Raw genomic sequence first — 27,293 nt, 5'->3', positions numbered from 1 at the left:
TATCCTGAGGATGTCAGGATGAGATAACTTTACAGACTGATTTTTCTCCCCTTCAAGATGCTGAGCATCGAGCTCTCCCTGTGCAATTTGTCGAAGACCAAACGTGAGCGCGTCCCCTCCTGCTCCACAGTGTGCACCGCAGACCGGGTGGACTATCTTGGTGGTTTTGGAGGAAAAGAGTGAGACTTTCCGGGTCTTCACTTCCTGAAAATCCTCTGAGACATCGACAACCATTGTTTGCACCAGGAGTAGATTCTGCATGCTTTTCTGTAGATTGGACAGTTGTACCCATTTTTCCGTCACATTCTGAAGACCTTTGAGAATAAAGATTCGCTTGGTGTTCTCCTTGATTCTTTACTGCAAGTCTGAGGGAGCCTCAAAGAGGGTCTTCACGGTTCTCCAACCATTAATGTGGGAGACTACAAATTAGGCCACCTTTCTCCAGAACTCAGAAGATAGGGTTTATGAAGATCGCCATTTTCTGCTTTTTGTGGATTCAAACATAAAGGGACATAGTCTGCAATGTCGGGCTAATGTGTTCAGGAGAGATGTTAGGAAGCACTGCCACACAGAAAGGGCGTTGGATGGTGGGAACTCTCTTCCATAAAGGGGCGTGGATGCTGGATGAGATGTTAATTTTATATCTGCGATAGACTTCTTTTTCTTAAGCATAGTTTGTAAGGAATACGGCAGAAACACAGGTATGTGGAGTTTGTCTACAAATCAGGTGCTGAATGCTGTGACAAGCTCACAGGGGCTAAATGTCCTGTTATTTAGTTCCCATGACTATTAACCACCTCCCACCGCCTAGAATACGATCCCTAAAGTGTGGAATTAGGCCCTTCAGCCCAACACGTCCATGCCTACCCACTGAAGAGTAAACTACCCAGCCACATTCCCCTGCCCCATACTTACCCATGAAGAATGCACCTAACATACACATTATTGAACACCATGAGCAGCTCAGCCCGGCTAATGTTTCTGACATGTATATTTTGAATTGTGGGAGGAAACCAGAACACCAGGAGAAAACCAACGCAGGCACGGAGACAATGTGCACAGATAGTCTCCCGAGGTTAGAATCAAAGCCCAGTCCCTGATGCTGTGAAACAGCAATGCGAACCACTGAGAAAACATGCCATTTCAAAGAATCCACTGCATTGGCATGCTTCCTAAGATGCGGTGTGCTGTAGTGTGCGGAGCTCAGGTATAACCCAATGGAAGTCATATGATAGTCAAGAATTCTAATCTGTGCTGTTTTCCCCAGCTGTGTCTGAAGCGATGATTTATACAGGTAAAATAACATTCCCCTTTCCTTTGCATTCCATTCGACTTTGGATAACTTATTTTTGACAAATCTGCTCAACGTTCCCAATCACTTTCCAAAAAAGAAGTATACACCTCCAACTCTTGATGTTTAGTCCCCACTAGAATTCAGCCACTTAATTTATATTATCTCTACCAAAAAGAATGAATCTTTCTTACTTCCAACATTATCTGCCATTTGCCTGCCCACTTCACTAGTTAAAGGGGTAAAATGCATATGGACATATCCGAGTAACTGTCGGTGAATAGAGTTAATATTTGGAACACTGAAATCTGCCTTTATTAAAAATATGGAGAACAAATGCGCAGAGACTTGGAAATTTCACGGCTTGACCTTTTTTTTTAATTCAGGGGATAAAGCATTGCTTAATTTTCAATGATGAATGAGTCTGCTGTTGGCATGAACGCACCCAACAATATTGGATTAGAAGGAGGCCATTCATCCCCTTCTCCAATCTGTCCCACAGGAACAGAAGGAGGCCATTCAACTCCTTCTCTACTCTGTCCCACAGGCACAGAGTGAGGCTATTCAGTCTCCGGCCTAACACACGGGAAAAAAATCGGCCATTCAGCCCCTCACCGGCCTGTTATTCTGTACAAGAAAACAATCAGATCCTTCTACAACCTGATCCCAGGAAAGGAGGTCATTCAGCTTCTCTTGGTCTTTTATTCTGGTACAGGAGGCCATTCAGCTCTGAGTTCTCAGCATAGAATCTGGCAGATGTGCTGATTTCTTCCAGGATTTTGTTTTTGTTTCTGATGAAGAGCATTAACACTTCTTTCTGCTCTTATTCAGCCCCTTCGCCAGCCTGTTTCACAGGACAAGATCAGAACTGGGGCCGAGGCGATGGCTGAGTAGTATTATCGCCGCTCTATTAAGGCAGCCAATTCAGTCATGGTTCAGGCACTAAAGTTCAAATCCCACTGTGGAACATGATGACTTTTAAAAACAATGACTATCAAAAATTTAAGAGTCGAATGATGAACCCAGGTCACTTGTCGATTAGCTCTTGCTTTTCAGAGAGGAAACTGCATCCTTACCAGGTCAGGACTACACGTGACTCCAGACGTACAACAATGTGGTTGCCACTTAACAACCCTGGAGGCAATTCGGGATGGGCGATAAATGCTGCTGATGGACAGCGATGCCCTCATCCTGTGAATGAATTAAAAAGAAAACCCTTCTTGAGAATGATACAAAGGAAGTGGGGGAGGCACTTTTGCTCATTCGGAATTGGTAAAGAAGAAGAGCAGAAGGCCTTTCATTCCCACTGCTAAGCACAAGAATGGCAGAAGGGCATAACGTCAGTCCACACTATTCTACATGACAAAGCAAAGGCAGGAGGTAAAGGGAAGGCATGAGGAGGAGGGTTGCATGGGGTGTAATGACGACTGGAGTGGGAATGAGGGAGCTGTCGGTGATGTGGGAAGAGGTAGTCCCGGGAAGCAGTGCAACATGGAGGCAACTGATTGTGGGAATGGACGCTCTGAAAGCCAAAGTTCAATGTTGATGTCTGGAAGTTGGAAGAGAAGACTGTTCCCATCACCACCGCTGCCCCCAAATTGAGTAAAGCTAAAACTGTCTCTTTTACCCTATATATATTCAATGCTATTGCCCGGTATTTTGCCAGTCTATGTCCCTATGTTTAAGCATTTATAATTCCCTGTATGTAAACCTCTCCCTGCTAATCTGCATTGACTTGTAACGCTCTCCCCTAGTATGGAACCCACACTCTTCCCCATTGTTTAATGTTCTCCTGATTTCTCGTTCAACTTGTCTCTCTCAATATGAGACTCTCCCTGTTTCTCTGTATTTAAGAATTTATCTGCATTCAGTCCCCTCTTTTCCCTGCGTTGTAATTAATCTTCTTCCTCTCAGTCTGACATTAGTCAGACCCTACTACTCTTCACTTAATCCTGTCTTTACCGACATTTAATCCTCTCTATTCCCATGTATCCAACCACCTCTCCCTTACCCTGTTTTCAATCCTCTCCATTACTTGTTATTTAATTATGTCCCAATTACTTCACATTCAAAGCTCTCATAACTACTCTCCACTGAACCCACTAAATTAAATCCCTGCCCATCACAATCTTTAACTATCTCTGTATTCAGTTTACTCCCTACTGGTCTCTAATTAACCTTCTCACCACTGCGTTCTATTTAATACGGTATGTTCTGTATTTAACCTCTCCTCTTCCCCGTACTTAATCCTCTTCCTGCTCTTGTGTATTCAACCCTCACCTCTATTCTCTCTATTTAGTTCTCCCCCTATTTCTTTATGTAAGATTCTTTCCCTTTTCTGCGTTCAACCATCTCCCAGTTACTTTGTTGTCACTTTTCTCTCTATTACACTCCATTTCACCCTCTCTGTTGCCTTATATTGAACTCTCTTCGCATTCCTCTCTATTTAACCCTCTCCCTGCAACTTGATAATAATTCCTCTCCCTTTCCCTGTAATTAACACTTTCCTCGCTCAGTTATATTCGATTGCTTTTCTGGTAAAACTCCATTTGAACATTTTTGATTACGTTGTACAAAAGCCGATTCCCTTATCCTCTATATTACCCTCCCGTTATTACTCTCTGTTTAAACATCTACTAATTATTGTCTATTTAATCCGATACCATTTATTCTCTGTTGAATTCTCTCCCTATTATGGGCACAACTTCAGAATATGTCAATATTTTCATTAAAAAAACGGCAACGGCGACACAACAATATTTATGTACCAACAGAAGCAGCTCCAACACAAAATAATATCTGTACACATAAACTGGATCAGCTCCAATTCACGACTTTGATAATATAAACTGAAACAGCTCCAATTCACAACTTTGATATTTAAACTGAAATAGCTCCAATTCACAACTTTGATATATTAACTGGAACAGCTCCGTACACAGAAATATTTACATGCATACGTGAAAAGTTCTCATTTACAATATTTAAACATGAACGTGAACAGATTTTTTTTTAGATTAGACTTACAGTGTGGAAACAGGCCCTTCGGCCCAACAAGTCCACACCGATCCGCCGAAGCGCAACCCACCCATACCCCTACATTTACCCCTTACCTAACACTACGGGCAATTTAGCATGGCCAATTCACCTGACCCGCACATCTTTGGACTGTGGGAGGAAACCGGAGCACCCGGAGGAAACCCACGCAGACACGGGGAGAACGTGCAAACTCCACACAGTCAGTCGCCTGAGTCGGGAATTGAACCCGGGTCTCAGGCGCTGTGAGGCAGCAGTGCTAACCACGGTGCCACCGTGCCGCCCATAACATGAACAGTTTCATTCCCAGTTCATTATGCAACAATATTTATGTACAAACGTAAACACTTCAAAAACGCAAAAATATTCAAACATTTACTTGTGCAGTTGAAACGCACCACGAAATTAATAAATAATAAAGAACACAACTAACATACAACAATACTTACTTGCAGGCAAGAACAACTCAAAAAGAAAACAGGAAGCAAATATGACCAGGAACCGTTTCCAGACACAACCATGTTTAAATTTACAAATGAGCATTCCTAATATTTCATGATATTTACGTTTAAACGAGAACAACTGCGAAGCAAAACAATGTTTATTTATAAACACAAACAGATACAATTCACAACAATACTTACATGCAAACGTGATTAACTTTTATACACAGCAATATTTGTCCAGGCATACTCAGCTCCAATACATAACAACACTGAATACTTTATATGATATACACATGAAGAATGCAATATTCTGTATGTGAATGAGTTGGAGAAAGGGAAAAAAATGTGCTGTTGACAAATTTTCAGTTGACACAAAAATAGTTGTGAAGGCAAGTTGTGACAGGTTCTGAGAAAGCATCACAAGTCCCGAAGTGTTAACTCTGATTTCCCTCCACGGATGCTGCCAGTCATGCTGAGCAATCCAGAAATGTCTACTTTTGTTTATGTATGACATTCTTGCTTCAAACATGGCCCAAGAGCTGAATCCCAGAGGGGAGGTGAGAGTGACACACCCTGACATCCCTGTGGCTTGCTGAAAATTCACTTGAAGGACAATTGGGGCCACACTCCTATCATATCTGGCACATAGGAAGATGGTTGTCCTTGTCAGAGCAGGGTCAGCTCAGCTCCAGAACATCTCTGCAGAAATTCCACGGTGTACTGTCCTCGGACAAGACAGCTTCAGCTACTTCATCAATAAATAGCTGTTCATAATTAATTTGAATATTATTGTTACAAGAGGACGTCAGAGGCCAGGAAAACCACGGCGAGTAACTCACTTCCTGACTCCACAAAGTCAAAGCAAAAGTAAGAAGTGTAACGAAATACTCCCCAGTTTCTTGTTTGGATGCAGTTCCATCAACACTCAGAAAACTTGACACCACCCAGGACAACGCAGCTTGCTTGATTGATATCAGAACTCCAAACATACACTTCCTCCACCACTGACACTCAGGAGCAGAAACGTGTCACAAACACAAAATGCACCAAAGTGAAACATCAAGGTTCATTATAGTGTCAATGCTCAGTTCATCAGCTCTGCTGGTGACACCGTACTCTGATATTTTTTTCTCCAATGAGAAGAGGGATTGTCTCCACTCTCGCCCAACTGACCAGTTCCACTTGTTAAACGCTGTCACCCTTTCCACCTCTCATTAGCTTTTTGAAGATTTCTGTGTTCATGTGATTATATAGAGTCCTACAAAAGGTCAGAAAGACCTCCCTACCCCTATAATCTGCACCGTGACTGATCGAGGCATGTGGTGTATGATGTGCCACCTTAATTATCGTATTAACCTGTCCTCCAATATTCAGGGAACAGTGGGCAAGCATCCCAAGTTCCCACTGGTCCTTTGAGATTCCTGGTGCCTTGCATCTCTTTAAATGTTACCTTGCCTTGTTTCGTTAGCTGAACAATAGATACATAAACCGAAGTAACAGTTCAGGTTTCAGTAGTTATTAGGTGGAGAGACTGTTGTTTGGATTTCTCTCAGGTTCCCACGTATTCTCCATTGAGCGCAATTGTGTACCGTGACCTGATGGAGGGCGCACTCGTCCTTTTTCAGGAGAAGGAGTGTTGTGACGAGACAGAAATATAACCAGGTCCTGAGAGACACAGAAACACACCCACACGCTCACACTCGAAAAAACATGTCACTCGGACACAGAAGCACACTCACACGCCCAAATACACCCAAGTTGAGACATAGGATGATACTGGTTAACAAAAACAGGAACGCATCCCATCCTCCACCCACAACACACGAACATACACAGAAACAGTCAAACGGAGATGTGGGAAACCAACTCCAGACAGAAACATTACTTGATCCTGAGGGTCATAGAAACACATCCACACCCTCATAAAACACAGAGGAATGCAATCAGACTAAAGTGCGTGATTATGCCTACATGCTGATACATAAAAACACCCAAACTTTACATTCACATGCCCACACAGAAATATCACCATACTGAGATATACAGGAACATGCCTACAAAGAGACAAAGAATGCACACACATCCACAGACAGAAATACAGTCATACTGAGATATGCAAACAGACCAACAAAGATACAGAACACACATATGCACACATAAAAAGTCATTCCAAATAAAGAAACACATTTACACACAGACACAGAATCACACACACATACCCACACACAAAAATAAGTGACGTCATACTGAGAGACATTGCACATCAACACGCAAGAACTTACAGAAACATTTGTGCACATATAGAGCCAGGAACCATCATAACATGCTAACAGTAACACACACAAAAAACTTCACTGTCATAGGAATGTAACCACACACACACACACACACACACACACACAGCATATTAACAGACACAAACGCAGCAGATACAATGTGAAAACACACGCAGATACACATTCACACTGGCACAGTAACGAACAGCCACACGAACATACTCACTGTCACAGAAGCACTCCCACATAGACTGACTAACATACCCAAACAAATAAACACCGCAATATGTAGTCAGCAAAATACTTCTCCAGGTCCACACACAGAGGGAAACCAACACACGGGGGCAGAAATGAACTCACAATGTGTCACATGGACATATCCAAAGACAAAACCTGTGGACACACACACAGAGTGACACTCCCACAAAGGCAGTGAAACATAGATACACACAGAGACCCTGACAGTGAAACACTCAAACACAAGCTCCCTCACTTTGTCAGGGAGAGAGAGGGAGACAGTCAAAGTGCAGAAGATGAAGGGACACAACATTTACAGAAATGTAACTAATATTATGCCAAGATATTGTTGGATGCGCCAGTGCATTTTGTATTTATTTTGAAAATCACCTCCTCAGATAAACTCAGTGAAAGAAGAGATATAGAAGTGGTTTGAGACAATTCACAGGAGCAAGTGTTAAACTGAGAGAACACGTGTCTGACGTGTTCAATGTGTGAGAAAAAACAGAGCATGAGGCAGAGAGGGAGAGAGAGCATGAGACACAGAGACAAAGACAGACAGAGAGACGGAGGTTGAAGGATAGAGTCAGAGAGAGACTGATAGGAAGAAATTTAGAGATGGGGAGAGAGACATGCAGACATAGCGAATGAGAGTGAGGAAGAGAGGAAGAGAGGGACGGAGAAAACGCCATGCAGAAAGAGACGGAAAGAGAGAGAAGGCAATATTCCTGTGGTGGGAGTAAACATAAGAGGGCTCATGGAACACTGTCAAAACTGAACAAATGTGCATGGAGCAAGAAACAATTCAGATAAGGGGATCACCAGCACACGGAGTGTTTGTCTTGTTGGCAAAAGTGTTTATTTCGAGCTAACAGACAGCGACTGACATTGATCATGTTACAGGAGGAGCTGTTTCTGTCCCTCCCTCTTCTCCCCTGCAGGGGACATGCAGAAACCCCTGCTGCCGGACTTTATCACTCATTCACAGGGCTCTCCGTGAAGACACAATGTTCCAGCTGAGTCCATCACTCACAAATAATCCATCATTTGGAATCACTCCTCCAGCCTCTTTCCCTTCTACACTGCCCCTGACAGTTGCTTCTTTTTCCCTTCAGTGATGTCCCTTTGTTGCGTCTTCCAATATTTCTTAAAGTGGAGGTGGATGGATTATGTTAAGCCTGGGAGATTGGTATCATTGTTAGGGACAGACAGGAATGTGGATTAAACCTTAGAATTGCATGAACCGTGATGTTCTGGAATGATGGGTGGACCAGGTTCGAAGGGCTGAATGGACTACTGCTTCTCATGGTCTGTGTGTCTCCATGTGTGTCAATCCGTCAGTGAGTCAGGCTTAGCAGCGTGTGCCTGAGCATGGTGAATGGCGACCCATCTTGCTTCGCCCCCCACCCCAACTCCGCCATCCACTGCAGGGTGTTCAACTCAATCCATGTTATTGTTGTGATGAAATTCTGTCTGCACATATGCAATTCCTGCACTGGGAACACTGTAGATGCCTGGGGACCTCTCCCAGTTCTTTTGCTGAGTCATTAAGCGCAGGACTTACTTAACCAGTTTTTGCAATGCATTCTTGAACTTCGCTCTGAACTTGGACAGAGTCACTGCGCAAAATAATGTGCTCGTGCTGCAGCTTAAAACACTCAACAATTCTACAATGTATGTAAAATCCTTTATAGAACTGTAGTTCCAACGGTATGTTCCTTTAAAACTAAAGTACAAGACGTTTGAACCGTGCACTGTCCACAAAAGTATGAAGCTAATAGATATGGTGAAGAGGGAAATCACTGACCTCCTCCGATTCTCCATCTCTGCGTCTTTGTGCCTCTCTCCCTTCCTCTGACCCCTCAGGCTCTTGCGGACTCGACTGATCAATAAAATGTGTCTGATCATCAGAGTATTCATCAACAGAATTAACACGAATGGGATGAAAGGGGTTAAAATGATATCAAACCACCTGAATCCCAGCCACCTGGGATCTGTAAAATAACTTGCCTTTATTTGGCAGTGCCACAGAACATTGTTAATTATTCTCCCAGGTTCAAACCGAAAATAAAAGGGAATGTTTTTTGAAATGAGAAGAATTCCAGTTGCAGCCATAGCCATAGTCAAGGCCTTTTCTGTCCAATATTCTCTGCATTTTCAGGCAGCAAATGGCCACCAAACGATCAAAGGTGAAAAGGACAGTGAACCAGACGGAACAGTCTGTGGCTGCACGAGCCATGACATAGGCAGGACGGCACACAGAGGTGAGATACAGGAAACACGTTGGCATGTCAAAGACTTTGAGTTTCCACAGTATGATGTCAGTGAGAACAAACAGTAGATCCGACATTGCCATAGCCAACAGGCAGCGCGTTGTGCTGTTGGAGAGACCACATTTTCCTCTTGCGACAACCAAAATCACCAGGCAATTACCTGAAAGAAACAGGAAGTAAAATGCAAATTGGAAATTAATGATCAAGCTTGTCTACATCGGCGCAGATAGCAATATAAGACCTTAGCACCTAACTGGGGCAGTTGGGAAGGTTCAGATGTCGAGTTTGAACATGAAATCTCCAATGACCTGACCCATGTAGAAGCTGCTTACGCCTTTGTTTAACAAAGGGTGGGCTGGCAATTGTCAGATGTCGGGTGGGGGTTGTGGGCATACATTTAAAGTGAAAGGGAAGAGCTTGTGCGGGTTCTGAGGAAGAGGCGTTCACCCAGAGAGTGGTGAGTGTCTGCTAATTCAGTGCCTGGGAGAGTTGTGGAAGCAGGGAATGTCACAAACTTTAAAAACAACCGATGAACGCTTGAAGCATCATCATATTCGAGACTATGACTGCTGGGACAAGAGCAGATTTTGTGCAGCTTTGTTAGCACAAACGGGAATGACCAAAGGTCCTCTCATATAGTCTGATTATATGATTCTAAGAATTAGTTCTGAGAGGGATTGTAAGTGAAGCATTGTTTTGAAATATCTTTAGGCTTTGAATGCTGAAAACATGAAACAGAACAAATCCAACAAGTATGGCAGCATCTGTGGAGAGAGAAGTCTTACGAATTTGTCTGCCATGACAAACCAGTTTGAACACCTTCCTGAAGTCCACATAGATCACATCCATTGTTCTGCCTCATCAATCCTCTTTGATACTTCTTTACAAAACTCAGTTAAGTTGGTGAGACATGATAGCGCATGTACAAAGGCATGTCAACTGCCCCTAATCAGTCCTTGCCACTCCAAATACATGTAAATCCTGTCCTTGCAGATTCACTCTCACAGCTTGCCCACCACTAATGTCAGGATCACCAGTCTATACTGCTCTGGATTTCCCTGCTCACCTTTCTTAAATACTGACAACATATTCGCCAATCTGACTGCTCACTTAAAGAACCAGCTTTGTGCTAGCTGTCAGTGTGAATACTGTGTAAGCATAAAATAATCATCTTGATGACTGGTGAGCAAACTTTGTGGAACGTGAGAAGATTTAATACAGAGTAACAGGGAAGATGTTGAATAGAGTGGAATATTGTGAGGATTACGTTAAGGGGAAAGAAAGTGGAGTTAATACAGTGTAATAGAGAAAGAACTAAATATAGACTCATGAGAAGAGAGTTGAATGCAGGACAATTGGGAAAGTCTTAAATACAGGAAAAATGAGAGCGATAAATACAGAATGGAGAGGATTAAATGGAGACTAATAATGAGAAGGCGAATTAGTGAGCAATAGGGGGAAAACTGAATAAAGAGACAGAGTTAAACATTGTAGTCTCAAACATCAGTTTCAATAGAATGGATTCAATGGAAAAGTATCGTGAGATGGTTAAATATAAAATAACAGGGACAGTAGTAAACAGAGAGTAATAGGGAGAGTGTTGAACTGAGCAGAAGTGAGAGAGATGGTTAAATTCAATGGAATATACAGGTTCATATATAGGTAAAGGTAGGATTAGGTAAAGAGTAATAGAGGATGAGTAAATACAGGCTAATAAAGGGAAGATGAAATACGGATCAATTGATAGAGATGACTGAATACTGATATTGACTGCAATGTTGATTCATAGGGAGAAGCTACCACGAAAAAGAGTTTCATCCCGTCAAGTTTCCAAACCTTAATATTAAGCCTTGCCTCTCCCTCCGTCTATTTTACTTTGCCTCCCAGGATCACCTCTCTCTGCCTCACCTAGTTTCCCTCATTTCCCATGCAGTCGTCATTGAACGTCACACATGCCCACACTCCTCACATCTTCCCTTTCCCTCCTGCCTTCGCTTTTTCACGTAGAACATTGTGGATTGACGGCATGCCTTTGTGCTGTTCTCGTAGTCACATGAGAGGGAATGAATGTCCTTCAACCACCTCAAAATGAGCTCAATTGCCTCCTCCTCTTCCTCTCTGTTAGTCTCAAAAAGGGGCGTTTTCATTCAATCATTGGGTGAGGGCATGGCTGACGAACGCCAGCATTTTTGCCCATCTCAAATTGCCTAGAGGGCAGTTAAGTGTCAACCACTTTGTTGTGGGCGTGGAATCACATGAGCTCCTGACCATTTAAGGATGGAGTTTTCCCTCTCGAAAGGACAAGAGCAGATCAATAATTAATGTTGGATTTGTGGTCATCATTAGCCTCTTTAATTCCAGACATTTACTGAATTCAAATTGCACAATCTGCTGTATTGGGATTGAACTTGGGTCCCCAGACCATTACCCAGGTCTCTTGATTAGCAGTCCAGCAATAATTCCATGAAGCCATCTCCTCCAACTGCTAAAGAGCTTCCTTTTAGGAGTAGGCTGGAGACCGGGCTGAATACAAACAGATAGAACTGCGGATGCTGCCAATCAAAAACAAAACCAGAAATTGCTGGATAAACTCAGCAAGTCTGCCAGCATCTGTCAAGAGTAATCAGAGCTGAATGGCCTCCTATTCCAGTGTAACAAAGTGGAGATGGAACTAAATGACTTTCTCCTATTCTCGTGTTGCTGGGTGTGTCTATGGCAACAGCACACGCATTCAGTGATTCAAAACTAAGCAATGCTTTGTCCATTGAATTAAAAATAAAATCTGTCTGTGAAACTTGCAAGTCTCTGGCTATCTGTTCTCCTGTTGGGGAATATCTTAAATAAAAGCTCCGTGCTGTATTCTAAATACTTCAGCTCTTCACGGTCAGTTAATGTGATATTTAAACCATTAACAAGGGAAAGGGGCCGGCAAATGGTGAATAATATAGAACGTGAGAATTGTTTAATCTTTTTGGTAAAGAGAGAGACTATAAATTAACTGGCCCAATTCTGGAGGGGATGTCATAACGCTAAGACTCGGAGGTGTACGTTTTTTTTGAAAAATGAATGAGCAAATTGGGCAAGCTTTTAAACATCCATACAATATCCAGTTAGAGTACAAATGTGAGGGAAATGTTGCTAAAACAGTATAATTCACTGTTTCAGCCACGGTTGAGCGAAATAGACCAGCTTTGAACCATTGAAATGTGAAAGTCTTGTAATGAGTCCAGCTCAGCACTGTCCCCATGACCTGTCCTGACCTGTCCTACCTTCCTATCGTCTTTTCCACCTATCCACTCCACCCTCCCACCCCGACCTATCACCTGCATCCCCTCCCCCACTCACCTATTGTACTCTATGCTACTTTCTCCCCATCCCCACCCTCTTCTCACTTATCTCTCAACCCTCAGGCTCTCTGCCTTCATTCCTGACGAAGGGTTTTGCCCGAAATGTCGATTTTACTGCTTCTCCGGTGCTGCCTGACCTGCTGTGCTCTTCCAGCAACGCTAATCCAGAATCTGGTTTCCAGCATCTACAGTCATTGTTTTTACTTACAAAATTGATTTCTGCCCATTTCTCAATACCACACTTGAGGAAAAAATGCCAATACCTTGGATCATTCTGGGAAGAGATTACTAGTCACAGGGTCATAGCAACAGGCCATACAGCCCCCTCAAGCATATTCTGCCATTCATTGCCAGATCTGCAAGGTAACTTCATATGCCCCTGTGTTTGTGACTTACGCCTTAATATGTAGGCAATAGAAAGACAAAATCTATCTCAGATTTAAAATTAACAACTTGTCCAGCATTAAATATTGTTTGTGGAAGAGACTTCCAAATTTCCAAAAGCTTTCCTGTGCAGAAATGCTTCTTAACATTTCTTCTGAACATACTGACCCAATTCACAGACTATGTCCCTTTGTTCGGGAATCCCCAACCAAGGGATATAGTTTATCTTTACCTATCCTGTCTTCGAATCTCGAGAGGGAGCAGGCTTAATGTATGTCCTCATACCTAAACCCCGAAAGTAGAGATATCATTCTTGCAAATCTACTCTGTATTCCTTACAAGGCCAATATATCCGTCCAAAGGTGTGGTGCTTGGATCTGCTTCCACTATTCCCAGTGAGATCTAACCAAAGGTTTTCTTACCTGAAGCATACCTTCTGTGGCCCTACATGGGATGAGCGCCTCACCATTTAGGAGAGCAATTATTGCCCTTCCCAGAGGGCAGTTAAGAGCCAAACACGTTGTTGTGGGTCTTGAGTCACATACAGGCCAGGCCAGGTAAGAATGGTAGTTTCCTTCCCTAAAGGACACGTGTGAAACTTTACTTATTGATTTCTTTTCTCCTAAAAAAAAACTAAGGCAAAATGATTAATTTAGGAGATGACCATTTCCCTGTAGACATTGACAATGTCCGCTGTAGGGTTTGTTTTCATATAATTTGACCTATTACTTAATTAGTAGGCCTCGTTTTACACCAATAATCACATTTGGTTAATTATGTTTGAAATAGAAGATAGGTAAATATGTAACTTTACCAAGCCAGTTTTTCCCTGTAATATCCTGAGTAACATAACAGTTCTGAAACATCTATGCCCGCAAACTAGCCGAAATTGCACGATTACTGCTCGTAGAACTGGAGTTCGGCTGTTCCTCCTTCTCACAAGATTCCTGCTTCGTTGTCCTGATGATCTCTGTGGCATCTCTCTGATTTGAGTGAGTTCTTTTAGCTTTAATTTCGAGGTGCCCATGTTGGACTGGAGTGGACAATGTCAGACATCACAGGACACCAGGTTATCGTCCAATAGGTTAATTGGAAATCACAAACTTTAGTGGGACGTCTGACCTGCTTTTATCTCGTTATCTCGGTCATTTCTGATTGCAGTGGCTAAGCAGTATGATCATGTTACAACTTAGTATTCATACTTTAAATTCAGTTTCTATGGCCAGTAGCGGTGGTGGACTCTCCCTCTTTATGGGCATTTAAACGGGTATTGGATAGGCATATGGTGGATATTTGGCTAGTGTAGGTTAGGTGGGCTTGGATCGGTGCAACATCGAAGGCCAAAGGGCCTGTACTGCGCTGTATTCTTCTATGTTCTATGTTCAGTATAGTTGTTACATAAAACCTTGTTTGGATATTTTATATTCCTCTTTTAACTTGACCCGTCTGAAAAAACAGGTTCTACTGAAACTCAGGTCTATTGCTCCACCTGAAAACTTGTTGCAGTTTCTCATTGACAATAAATTCAATGCTCAGTCAAGTTGAAGACTTGCATATCTCACTGGATTGACTGAATTTGACACTGAATGTTTCAAGCTTCTTGGCTTGATATCTCAGTTCCATTGTCTCATTAACACCCTTGCAATGTAATCAAACAAGATAATGGGTTTGCCTACCTGGGTTGACCACACCAATGCCATTACCAACACCAGGATTCCTGTTCCAGGTTCACAATGCTACTGCTGTAGACACCACTGATGCCAACTTCCTCTACCATCTCCGCCACAAGGAAGAGAAGATAAAGATGAAGACGAGAACGAAAAGAAGACAGAAAGATGTGACTGGCCTGGCGACTGGAATCAAATGGGTTCAGAATACTGAACGCTGCCTACCCCGTCAGCTTAAAACAAAACTTCAGGAGGAAGTGGTTGAGGGGCGTTCACCAAGGCTCCAATGGTTCTCCTGTAAAGTGAGACGAGAGAGATTCGGATTTGTTTTGGTTAAATTCACCAACGCGAAGTCGATGTTCTTCTATGACCACTGCCTCCTGCTAGTCAGCAAGAGAACGTGGAATCTGAACGTGGAACTGCTGATCCCAGAAAAAATGGAGGAGCTTAAAAGGGAGAACCACTAAGGGAATTTCAAGACAGTCTTTATTCCCAAAGGTCTTCTGAAACGGAGTGGACTGTCCAAACTCCATAAAAACGTGCAGCACCTGTACCTGCTGCAGGCGATCGGGGTTTATGTCATGGAAGATCACCAGGAGGTGAAGAACAGCTAGCCTCACTCTACCTCAGAAGCCATAGTATCACTACCAGGGACACCATCACACAAAATGGCTGAAGAACTATAGCAGAAACTGAAACACCAGATCAGCAGATCCAGATACTCGAAACAGTCAGCACTAGAATTCTTGGACATCATCAGAAATATACACATAGACAAGGAAGAAACTATGATCTCATTCGATGTAACGGCACTGTTCTCATCTATCGACAAAACCCTAGCCAAAGAAACAATAGCCAACCTGCTAGACATCCAGAACAGACAACAAGACGGTGAACCTATCAACAAAGACTCCATACTCAAACTACTGGACCTGTGCCTCACAACACTCTTCACATTCAACAACCAAATATTTGAGCAAGTCAGCGGCACACCCATGGGCTCACCCTTCTCTGGACTCATAGCAGAAGCGGTAATGCAAACGTTAGAACAAATAGTCTGACCGCAAATTCAACCCAAAGTCTGGGTCAGATATGTGGATGACATCTTTGTAATTATTAAAAACACAGAAATAGAGACCACACAGCGGATCATCAACGCCACACTCACAGGAATCCGATTCACTAGAGAGGGAGAAAAGGACAACCAACCCCAATTCCTCGACGTGATGGTACAGAGAACACCGAACGGAGAATTCACCACTAAGGTATACAGGAAAGCCACACACACAGACCAAGTCCTAAACTACGAAAGCAATCACCCCAACACACACTAAAGAATTTGCATCAAGACACTGTTCAAAAGGGCCACAACACACTGCAGTACACCAGGACTGCAAAAAGAGGATGAAGAATACCTATACAATGTATTCGCCAAAAATGGATACCCCCGCAATTTCAACAACAAATGCCTAAGGGAAAGGCAACGGAATGAGGACATTCCACAACCCAAAGGACTAGCCACACTGCCATACATCAAGAACATTTCTGAACTGACAGCCAGACTATTGCGACCACTAGGACTCATAACAGCACACAAACCAACAGCCACTCTCAGACAACAACTCACCAGGACGAAGGACCCAATACCCAGCATGAGCAAAACCAATGTAGTGTACAAAGTCCCATGCAAGGACTGCACAAAATACTACAGAGGACAAACAGGAAGACAGCTAACGATCCGCATCCATGAACACCAACTAGCCACGAAACGACACGACCAGATATCCTTAGTAGCCACACACTCAGATGACAAGCATCATGAATTCGACTGGGACAACACTACTATTATAGGACAAGCCAAACAGAGAACAGCCAGTGAATTCCTAGAGGCATGGCACTCATCCACAGATTCTATCAACAAATACATCTACCTGGACCCAATATACCGACCACTGCAGCGGACAGCTGGAACTGACAACCGGAAGCGGCAGATACAAATCAGTTTTAATCCCGGAGGAAACATCACAGAAGCACTTCACAGGAGATTCCCAAGCACTGAGGATGTCACCTAGGCAGGGGACGAAACGTCTGCAACACAAATTCCCAGTTTGGCGGACAGAACCACAACACCAAGATAATGTCCCCGTCCATTCCTTGCTGTCATGTAGGTCTTCAACGATAGCAGACGAGAGCGGCTGCACCAACCATTACCTTTGGATTTGCTGACCGAGGCCCTCGAGTCCTTCAAAAAGCGTAAGATTCGCAGAAGAGATAGCTTACCAGGAGAGTTGTATTTGAGTCTGTCACTCATGATTGGCCAGGACCTGCTAGAAGTGGACAACAGCATGCTTCTAACAGGTAGCTTTGTGAATCCATGAGGAAACCTCCTCTTCATTTACAATCAGAAGGAAAAGAGGGACGACTGACGACCATTTTCATTGCTGAATGTAACTTGAAATGATCTGACTAAGGTCATCACCAATCGACTTAGAACTGCTTTCAGCTCAGTGATTCACTCCGAACAAACCTGATCTGTACTGTCAGCCTCACACTTCTCAGGGATAGAATCGCCTATGTGCAGGACAGGGGGGTTGGAAGTCGCCCTCATCAGCTTAGAGCAGAAGGTCTTTGACAGGATCTCACATACATATATGTGGGATGTGCTCACCAATGCAGTTTTTGGGAAGAGATTCCACAAATTAATCCGACTGCTCTACACCAATATTATCAGTTCACACTCAGTCAATGGTTGGGAATCAGAAAGCTTCCTGATCAGATCCACAGTCAGGCAGGGTTGCACACTCTCACCTTTCCAGTCATATTGTTCACCTGAAGGCAACTAAAGAACTGTTGAAAATCATTCAGGCATTTATTCCTGTTTGGTAATTATCTATCCACTAATACCTTCTTTACTAAGGTTCCTCAATCAATCATTGCTCATTCATGCATCAATTCTTTATTTAGAGTTAGCACCCGAATTTCAGACTCAAATTCTTCATTCGCAAACTGAACAAACACTTCATGCATCTGAAGATCACTCTTCCCCAATACAATAATATTGCAAATTCATGCTATTGCATTGTGTTTGTAATATTTGGTGAAAGTATATTAACTTGCTGCATGCTTAGATTTGTTCTCTTGTATCAATTCATATCTGTGAGATGTACTAAGTTAGTCCTTTTACTATGTTATTTATGACCAAATACCTCAAGCATCATCACAAATAATAAATATAAAGGTGATATTTCGGCACTAACTGTATCCCATTACTGAAACAAATTGAGGTTTCCTAAAATTAAAAAAAAGAGGTGCTTCAGAAAGAACCCTGTCGCTGAACCTGTGAGGCAAGTATTTTTAATCCTGAAGGTTAGAATTCTGAAACATGGATCCCGAACACATGCTTATTGCTTTTGTCTTTCACTCACAGATTTTTGTCTTCAAGTGGCCAGCTTCATTTGCCTTCTAACTGAGATTTATCCCAGGTTTAAGGCACTCTGGCTGGTTTGAGTCAATATTCACAATGGCGATAGTGTGTTACCCATCCAATTAAAGCAAAACCCACGTTTCCAATATATTTAGGCCACTTCAGCCCTAGAAGCCTCACCAATAATCGAGACATCCAAAGCCCATCGTCCTTGAAACAGTGTTTCCAACCACATGGTCATTGGCCACATGAATACTCAGAGTAACGAGGGGATCAGCTTTTAAAATTCCTCCCTGATTTGCCCAATTTTACGTATTTGAATTCATTGCTGTTTCAACCTGTTATTGTCATGATGTCAGTCAGGTGGACCTCAGAGGATATGAGTTCCCTGATTGGGGCTGTTAATCTAATCCAATCAGAGAGACGTGTCTGAAATAAAAGAATGAATGACAGGCATTTTGAGATGTCAAAGTCTAACAAGAGGCTACGATGAAGGCTTATGTATTTGCAAGTAACGGGTGATTAATGACAGGTTGCTGGTCTCTGAAGAGTGATATCACTTCCAGAGATTTTGGTGTCAGTGTGCACCAGTACCTTGGTCGCTTCACTTTCCACACTTTGATGCTTCTCCCCCTGTCCCACCCCAGTCAAACCAAGAGATGCTTAAGTTGCTCCCTGGCGTTCTTGACCCGAGGCACTTTTGATGCAATATGCCATTCTGGACTCTGCGAAGTCAGGACTGATGATTCTGAAAAAGTCAGCCAACAGTTTTCCCTTTGTGCACTGCTGATATTTGACATCAGAATAACACCAAACTGACTTTGCAAATGGGGGAGTTGGGAGTACATGTCTATTTGAGTACAATACCGATTGGCCAGAACGAAACTGGACAGCAAGGGTTCAAAAAATGAGAGATTGAAATGACCCAGAATTGAATTCCTCAAATTGAGAAGTGACTGAGACGAATAAAGAGAATAAAGGAAACGACTGGCACTGAATGCTACCAAAGGTTTCTTTTTGCCTCTTGATTTTGTACTAAGATAAGCATCTAAAAGTTTACAGAAAGCCTGATTCTTTCCAAGACTGAAATGAATGAAGAAACTCTTACATTTCTCTACATTATATTGTACAGACTATTTTGTGCTCATTCACTCACTGATCCTGACCTTCTCCTTCACCTCGTGCCTATGTCCTTCTTGTGTTGTATTCTCCCACCTAACATCGTATTGTCAGCAAAAGTAACACTTGATCACATCATCTCAGTTATTGATAGAGATTATAAATGACTGTGTCTCGAGCAATAGTCCTTGTGACACTCACTAATACCAGCCTGACATTCAGATGACAAATTTCTTCCTGCTCTCTTGTTTTCTGTCCTTTATTAGTCCTCACACCAAGTCCCATTTCCCCATCACTACAAGCCTCATTGACAACAATGACTCACACAAAATATTTCCAGATTTTGACATTTCTGCATCCTTGTGTGTGTAAATCCGTCCCTGGCCACACTGCTCCATTTCGCTTGAAACTCTTCCATCCCAACATCAGTCAAAGGTTTTAGGTTTCTTCTGTGTACACGTGCAGTGCACCGCAGGGAAGAGAGAATATCTCATCCCTTGGTTTTTCTTTACAGGCTATGTATGCCTCAGAGCTAGCTCTGAAACATGTCAGGACACTCTTATCCTGGTAGGAGGAAAGACAATCAATCTGTATTGATTGGAGCTCATGCAACCGTTGAAGGTGTTTTCTTCAGTGAGTTCCTTTACTTGTTTCAATTATTGCCTCAATTGGCGAAATTCGGTTCCATTCAAAAAACTGCATCAGCACAAGGTGAGGAATTCTGTTGTGATGTTGGATTTATTAAACCAACGATCATCCCTTTACAAAACAGTGTCTAATAGCCATGAAGCCACATCCCAGTGTTGAGGAGAACGTTTCACACTTAACAACCGGAATTTAATTTCCAAATGATCAAGTCAAGGGATGGACATGAAATGAAATGAGAGTTTATAGTTCGCTAGATGGTGTTGTGGTGTCAATGCTGGTATAGAGGGCAGCACAGTCGCTCAGTGGTTAGGCCTCACAGGGAGAGCGGAGGGGTGTGGGTGGGATACCCTTTGCAGGGTCAGTGTGGACCTGATGGGGCCATTGGCCGGCTCCCACGTTGTAAGGATTCTATCATTTTATTCATTATGATTTTACCTCTGTTTGCTCCTGACCAATTGAGGCATGTATCATCCGATAAACCAAATAAATAAAATAAAAATAATCTGTGGCCACTGGGAGTTAACACACCGGTGTCACCTGTTTGTTCAAATTATTGAATAAATGAAATGAACCACATTGGAATGTAACAGTCCCCCAGGCGATGCCAGCAGGTATAAAGGAAAGGCTTTTGAGATTATATCACCTCGGCATTGAAAACAGAGAGATTGCCTGCGCACAGAGATTCAGGCAGAAAATGACGTTTTCATTTTATTATGTACGTAAATTATTTTACATGACCCTTCTGACTGTAACAATCCCCGGTAAGTGCAGTACACCAATGAATTTGTGTACATCGGTCTGATGATCGGTTGCGTGTTCACACTGTCACTGACAATGGTACACGGGCATGTTGTGCCCAAAAGTCACATAATGGCAGGAACTTGGTAATTTATTATCAGATTACAGAAACCCTGTGGAATCCCCATCATCACAGATTCTGCAAGACTTGCTTGGGAAATTATTCATCTCTTCTGAGAAGCTTCCAGAGAGTTTCACTGGAACTAAGGCAAGGAATCACTTTGAAAATGTTTAAGTGGCGGTATTTTATGTAGAGAGTGCAATATTATTGAATTTGAATTGGTTTCTGGTATTGAAGTGAATATACAGTTGCCTTTCTGTACCTCCGCACTTTATAGTTAACTTGTAGTTATTTGTGTAATTGCAGCCATTTTTAAAAAAAAGTTGTGTTTGATGTTTGGTGATCGGCTGAATGCCTTTGTGCACCAGTGAACGTTTGTTTATTTTTGATGCTTCTGCAACTCTGTCGGGCACTGAATTATCAGACACCCACCACACTCTGGTGAAAGCCTTTTCCTCAGATCCCGCGAACCACTTCCCTGTCACCTTAAAGATATGCCGCCCCCACCCCTCCATCTGAAAATTCCCTGCCAACCCTTAGTTAAACAGAGGAGTGAGCAGCTTCAAAATAGGTCAGGCCATTGGAGCTGTCATGTTCAAACTTGACATCTGAACCTTCCCAACTGCCCCAGTTATGTGCTAAGATCTTATATTGCTGTCTGTGCTGACGGAGAGAAGCTTGATCAGTAATTTCCAATTTGCATTTTACTGCCTGTTTCTTTCAGTTAATTGCCTGGTGATTGTGGTTCTTGCACGGGGAAAGTGTGGCCTCTCTAACAGCACAACGCGCTGCCTGTTGGCGATGGCAATGTCGGATCTACTGTTTGTTCTCACTGACATCATACTGTGGAAACTCAAATACTTTGACATGCCAACTTGTTTCCTGGATCTCACCTCTGTGTGCCGTCCTGCCTATGCCATGGCTCGTGCAGCCACAGACTGTTCGGTCTGGTTCACTGTCCTTTTCACCTTTGATCGTTTTGTGGCCATTTGCTGCCTGAAAATGAAGAGGAAATATTGGACAGAAAAAGCCTTGGCTGTGGCTATGGCTGCAACTGGCATTCTGCTCTTTTCAAAAAACATTCCCTTCTATTTTCGCTTTGAACCTGGGGGAATAATTAACAATGTTCTGTGGCACTGTCGAATAAAATCAAGTTATTTTACAGATCCCAGGTGGCTGGGATTCAGATGGTTTGATATCATTTTAACTCCTTTCATTCCATTCGTGTTAATTCTGTTGATGAATACTCTGATGGTCAGACACATTTTATTGATCAGTCGAGTCCGCAAGAGCCTGAGGGGTCAGAGGAAGGGAGAGAGGCACAAAGACGCAGAGATGGAGAATCGGAGGAGGTCAGTGATTTCCCTCTTCACCATATCCATTAGCTTCATACTTCTGTGGACAGTGCATGGTTCAAACGTCTTGTACTTTCGCATTAAAGGAACATATCGCTGGAAGTACAGTTCTCTAAAGGATTTTACATACATTGCAGAAATGCTGAGGGATTTAAGCTGCAGCACGAACACATTATTTTGTGCAGTGACTCTGTCCAAGTTCAGAGCGAAGTTCAAGAATGCGATGCAAAAACTGGTTACATAAATCCTGCACTTAATGATTCAAAAAGAACTGGGAGAGGTGCTCAGGCATCTGCAGTGTTCCCAGAGCAGGAATTGCATATGTGCAGACAGAGGTTCATCACAACAATCACATGGATTCAGTTGAACACCCTGCAGTGGATGGCGGGCGGGGGGGAGGGGTGGGGTGTGGTGGGGGGCGGAGCAAGATGGGTCACCATTCACCATGCTCAGGTACACGCTGCTATCCCTGATTCACTGACGGTTTGTCACACATGGAGACACACAGACAATGAGAAGCAGTAGTCCATTCAGCCCTTCGAACCCGGTCCACCCATCATTCCAGAACCTCACAGTTCATCCAATTCTAAGGTGTAATCCACCTTCCTGTCTGTCCCTGACAATGATACCAATCTCCCAGGCTTAACATAATCCATCCAATTGCACCTTAAAAAATATTGGAAGACGCAACAACGGGACAGCACTGAAGGGAAAAAGAAGTAACTGTCAGGGGCAGTGTCGGAGGGATAGAGGCTGGAGGAGTGATTCCAAATGACGGTTTGTCTCTGAGTGATGGACTCAGCCGGAACATTGTGTCTTCACGGTGAGCCCTGTGAATGAGTGATAAAGTCCGGCAGCAGGGGTTTCTGCATTTCCCCATTGGGGAGGAGAGGGAGGGAAAGAAACTTCCCCTCCTGTACCATGATCAATGTCAGTCTCTGTCTGTTAGCTCGAAATAAACAGTTTTTTTAAACAAGACAAACTCTCCGTGTGCTGTTGATCCCCTGATCTGAATTGTTTCTTGCTCCATGCACATTTGTTCAGTTTTGACAGTGTTCCATGAGCCCTCTTATGTTTACTCCCACCACAGGAATATTGCCTTCTCTCTCTTTCCGCCTCTTTCTGCATGTCGTTTTCTCCGTCCCTCTCTTCCTCTCTTTCTCACTCTCTTTCGCTATGTCTGCATCTCTCTCTCCCCATCTCTAAATTTCTTGCTGCCAGTCTCTCTCTGACTCTATCCCTTTACCTCTGTCTCTGTTTCTCATGCTCTCTCTCTCTCTCTCTCTGCCTCACGCTCTGTTTCTTTCTCACACATTGACCATATCAGACACGTGTTCACTCACTTTAACACCTGCTCCCGTGAATTGGCTCAAACCACTTCTATATCTCTTCTTTCCCTGAGTTTCTCTGAGGAGGTGATTTTGGAAAATACAAAATGCACAGGCGCATTCAACAATACCTTGGCATAATATTAGTTACATTTCTGTAAATGTTGCTTCCCTTCGTCTTCTGCACTTTGACTGTCTCCCTTTCTCTCCCTAGCAATGTTGAGGGAGTTTGTGTTGAAGTGTTTCACTTTCCATTATGAGGGTCTCTGTGTGTATCTATGTTTCACTGCCCTTGTGGGAGTGTCAGTGTGGGCGTGTATATGCAAGGTTTGGGTGTGTTAATGTATCAGTGTACAGGTATAGTCACACACTTTAGTCTGATTGTATTCCTCTGTGTGTTTGTGAGGGTGAGGGTGTGTTTGTATGACCCTCAGGATCAGGTAATGTTTCTGTCTGGAGTTGGTTTCCCACATCTCCGTTGGACTGTTTCTGTGTATGTTCGTGTGTTGTAGGTGGAGGATGGGATGTGTTCCTGTTTCTGTTTATCAGTATCTTCCTATGTCTCAACTTGAGTGTATTTGGGCAGGTGGGTGTACTTTTGTGACTGAGTGGCATATTTTTGCGAGTGTGTGCATGTGGGTGTGGTTATGTGTCTCTCAGGGCCTGGTTATATTCCTGTCTCGTCACAACACTCCCTCTCCTGAAAAAGGACGACTGCACCCTACAGCAGGTCACGGTGCACAGATTGCTCTCTTTGGACTATACGTGGGAACCTGGGAGTAATCCAAACATCAGTCTCTCCACCTCATAAGTACTGAAACCTGAACTGTTACTTCGTTTTCTGGATCTATTGTTTAACTCGTGAAACAAGGCAAGGTAATAATTAATGAGATGCAAGACACTAGGAAACTCAAAGGACCTGTGGGAACTTGGGACGCTTGCCCACGATCCCTGAATGTTAGAGGACAGGTTAACACAATAATTAAGGTGGCACATCATATACCACATGCCTCGATTAATTGTGGTGCAGATTATAGGGGTAGGGAGGTCATTCTCGCCTTTTGTAGGACTCTATACACTCACATGAACGCAGAAATCTTTAAAAAGCTGATGAGAGGCGGAAAGGGTGACAGCGTTTAATAAGTGAAACTGGTCGATTGGGCGACAGTGGAGACAATCCCTTGTAGATAAATATCCAGAAATGGTTCCCTCCAAAAACACGTCAATCTCATCTTGTCATTGGAGAACAGAGTACGGTGTTACCAGCAGAGCTGATGAACTCAGCATTGACACTCTCTAATGAACCTTGATGTTTCTCTTTGGTGCATTTTGTGTTTTTGACATATTTCTGCTCCTGAGTGTCAGTGGTGGAGGAAGTGTATGTTTGTAGTTGTGATGTCAATCAAGCAAACTGCTTTGTCCTGGGTGATGTCAAATTTTCTGAGTCTTGATGGAGCTGCTTCCAAACAAGAAACTGGGGAGTATTTCGTTACACTTCTTACTTTTGCTTTGACTTTGGGGAGTCAGGAGGTGAGTTACTCGTCGTGGTCTTCCGGGCTGCTGACATCCTTTTGTAGCAATAATATTCAAATTAATTATGACCAGCTTTTTATTGATGAAGTAGCTGAAGCTGTTTTGTCCGAGGATAGTACACCGTGGAATTTCTGCAGAAATGTTCTGGAGCTGAGCTGACCCTCCTCTGACAACGACAACCGTCTTCCTATCTGCCAGATATGATAGGTACTAGCGGGGAGTGTGCCCCTAATTGTCCTTCAAGTGAATTTTGAGCGAGTCAGTGGGATGTCAGGGTGTGTCACTCTCACCTCCCCTCTGGGATTCACCTCTTGGCCCAAGTTTGAAGCAAGAATGTCATACATAAACAAAAGTAGACAATTCTGGATTGCTCAGCTTGACTGGCAGATCTGTGGAGATAAATCAGAATTAACACTTCGGGACTTGTGATGCTTTCTCAGAACATGTCACAACTTGCCTTCCCAACTATTTTTGAGTCAACTGCAAATTTGTCAACAACACATTTTTTCCTTTCGTTCATATACAGAATATTGCATTCTTCATGTGTATATCATATAAAGTATTCAGTATTGTTATGTGTTGGAGCTGAGCATGTCTGTACAAATGTTGCTGTGTATAGGAGTTAACCATGTTTGCATGTAAATATTATTGTGCATTGTACCTGTTTGTGTTTATAAATAAACATTGTTTTGCTTCGGAGTTGTTCTCGTTTAAACGTAAATATCATGAATCATTAGGACTGCTCATTTGTAAATATAAACATGGTTGTGTCTGGCAACGGTTCCTGGACATATTTGCTTCCTGTTTTCTTTTTGAGTTGTTCTTGCCTGCAAGTAAGTATTGTTGTTTCTTAGTTGTGTTCTCTATTATTTATTAATTTCGTGGCGCGTTTCAACTGCACATGTAAATGTTTGAATATTTTTGCGTTTTTGAAGTGTTTACGTTTGTACATAAAAATTGTTGCAGAACGAACTTGGAATGAAACTGTTCATGTTTCTGCATATTAATTGTATTTTAGATCTGTTCACGTTCATTTTTAAATATTGTAAATGAGAACTGTTCACGTCTGTATGTAAATATTTCTGTGTACTGGAGCTGTTTAGTTTATATCTCAAAGTTGTGAATTGGAGTTGTTCCAGTTTATGTGTATAGATATTATTTTGTGTTGGAGCTGCTTCTGTTGGAATATAAATATTGTTGTGTCCTGGAGTCGTTGTTGTTTTGATGAAAATATTAACAAATTCTGAAGTTCTGTCCGTCATAGGGAGAGAATTCAACAGAGAATAAATGGTATCGGATTAAATAGACAATAATTAGCAGAGGGTTAAACAGAGAGTAATAACGGGAGGGTAATATAGAGGATAAGGGAATCGGCTTTTGTACAACGTAATCGAAAAGGTTCAAATGGAGTTTTACCAGAAAAGCAATTGAAAATAACTGAGAGAGGAAAGTGTTAATTACAGGCAAAGGGAGTGGGATTATTATCAAGTGCAGGGAGAGGGTTAAATAGAGAGGAATGCGAAGAGAGTTCAATATAAGGCAAGAGAGAGGGTGAGATGGAGTGTAATAGAGAGAAAAGTGACAACAAAGTAACTGGGAGATGGTTGAACACAGAAAAGGGAAAGAATCGTATATAAAGAAATAGGGGTAGACTAAATAGAGAGAATATAGGTGAGGGTTTAATACAGGAGAGCAGGAAGAGGATAAAGTACGGGGAAGAAGAGAGGTTAAATACAGAACATACCGTATTAAATAGAAAGTAGTCGTGAGAGGGTTAATTAGAAAACAATAGGGAGTAAACTGAATACAGAGATCGTTAAAGATTGTGATGGGCAGGGTTTAAATTTAGCGGGTTCAGTGGAGAGTAGTTATGAGAGCTTTAAATATGAAGTAATAGGGGCATAATTAAATAGCGAGTAATGGAGAGGATTGAAAACAGGGTAAGAGAGAGGTGGTTGGATACAGGGGAATAGAGAGGATTAAATGTAGGTAAAGACCGGATTAAGTGAAGAGTAGTAGGTTCGGACTAATGTCAGACCAAGAGGAAGAGAATTAGTTACAACGCAGGGA

Source organism: Hemiscyllium ocellatum, chromosome 40 (genome assembly GCF_020745735.1).
Source record: "Hemiscyllium ocellatum isolate sHemOce1 chromosome 40, sHemOce1.pat.X.cur, whole genome shotgun sequence".
Lineage (NCBI taxonomy): Eukaryota > Metazoa > Chordata > Chondrichthyes > Orectolobiformes > Hemiscylliidae > Hemiscyllium > Hemiscyllium ocellatum.
This window is presented reverse-complemented; position numbering follows the sequence as displayed.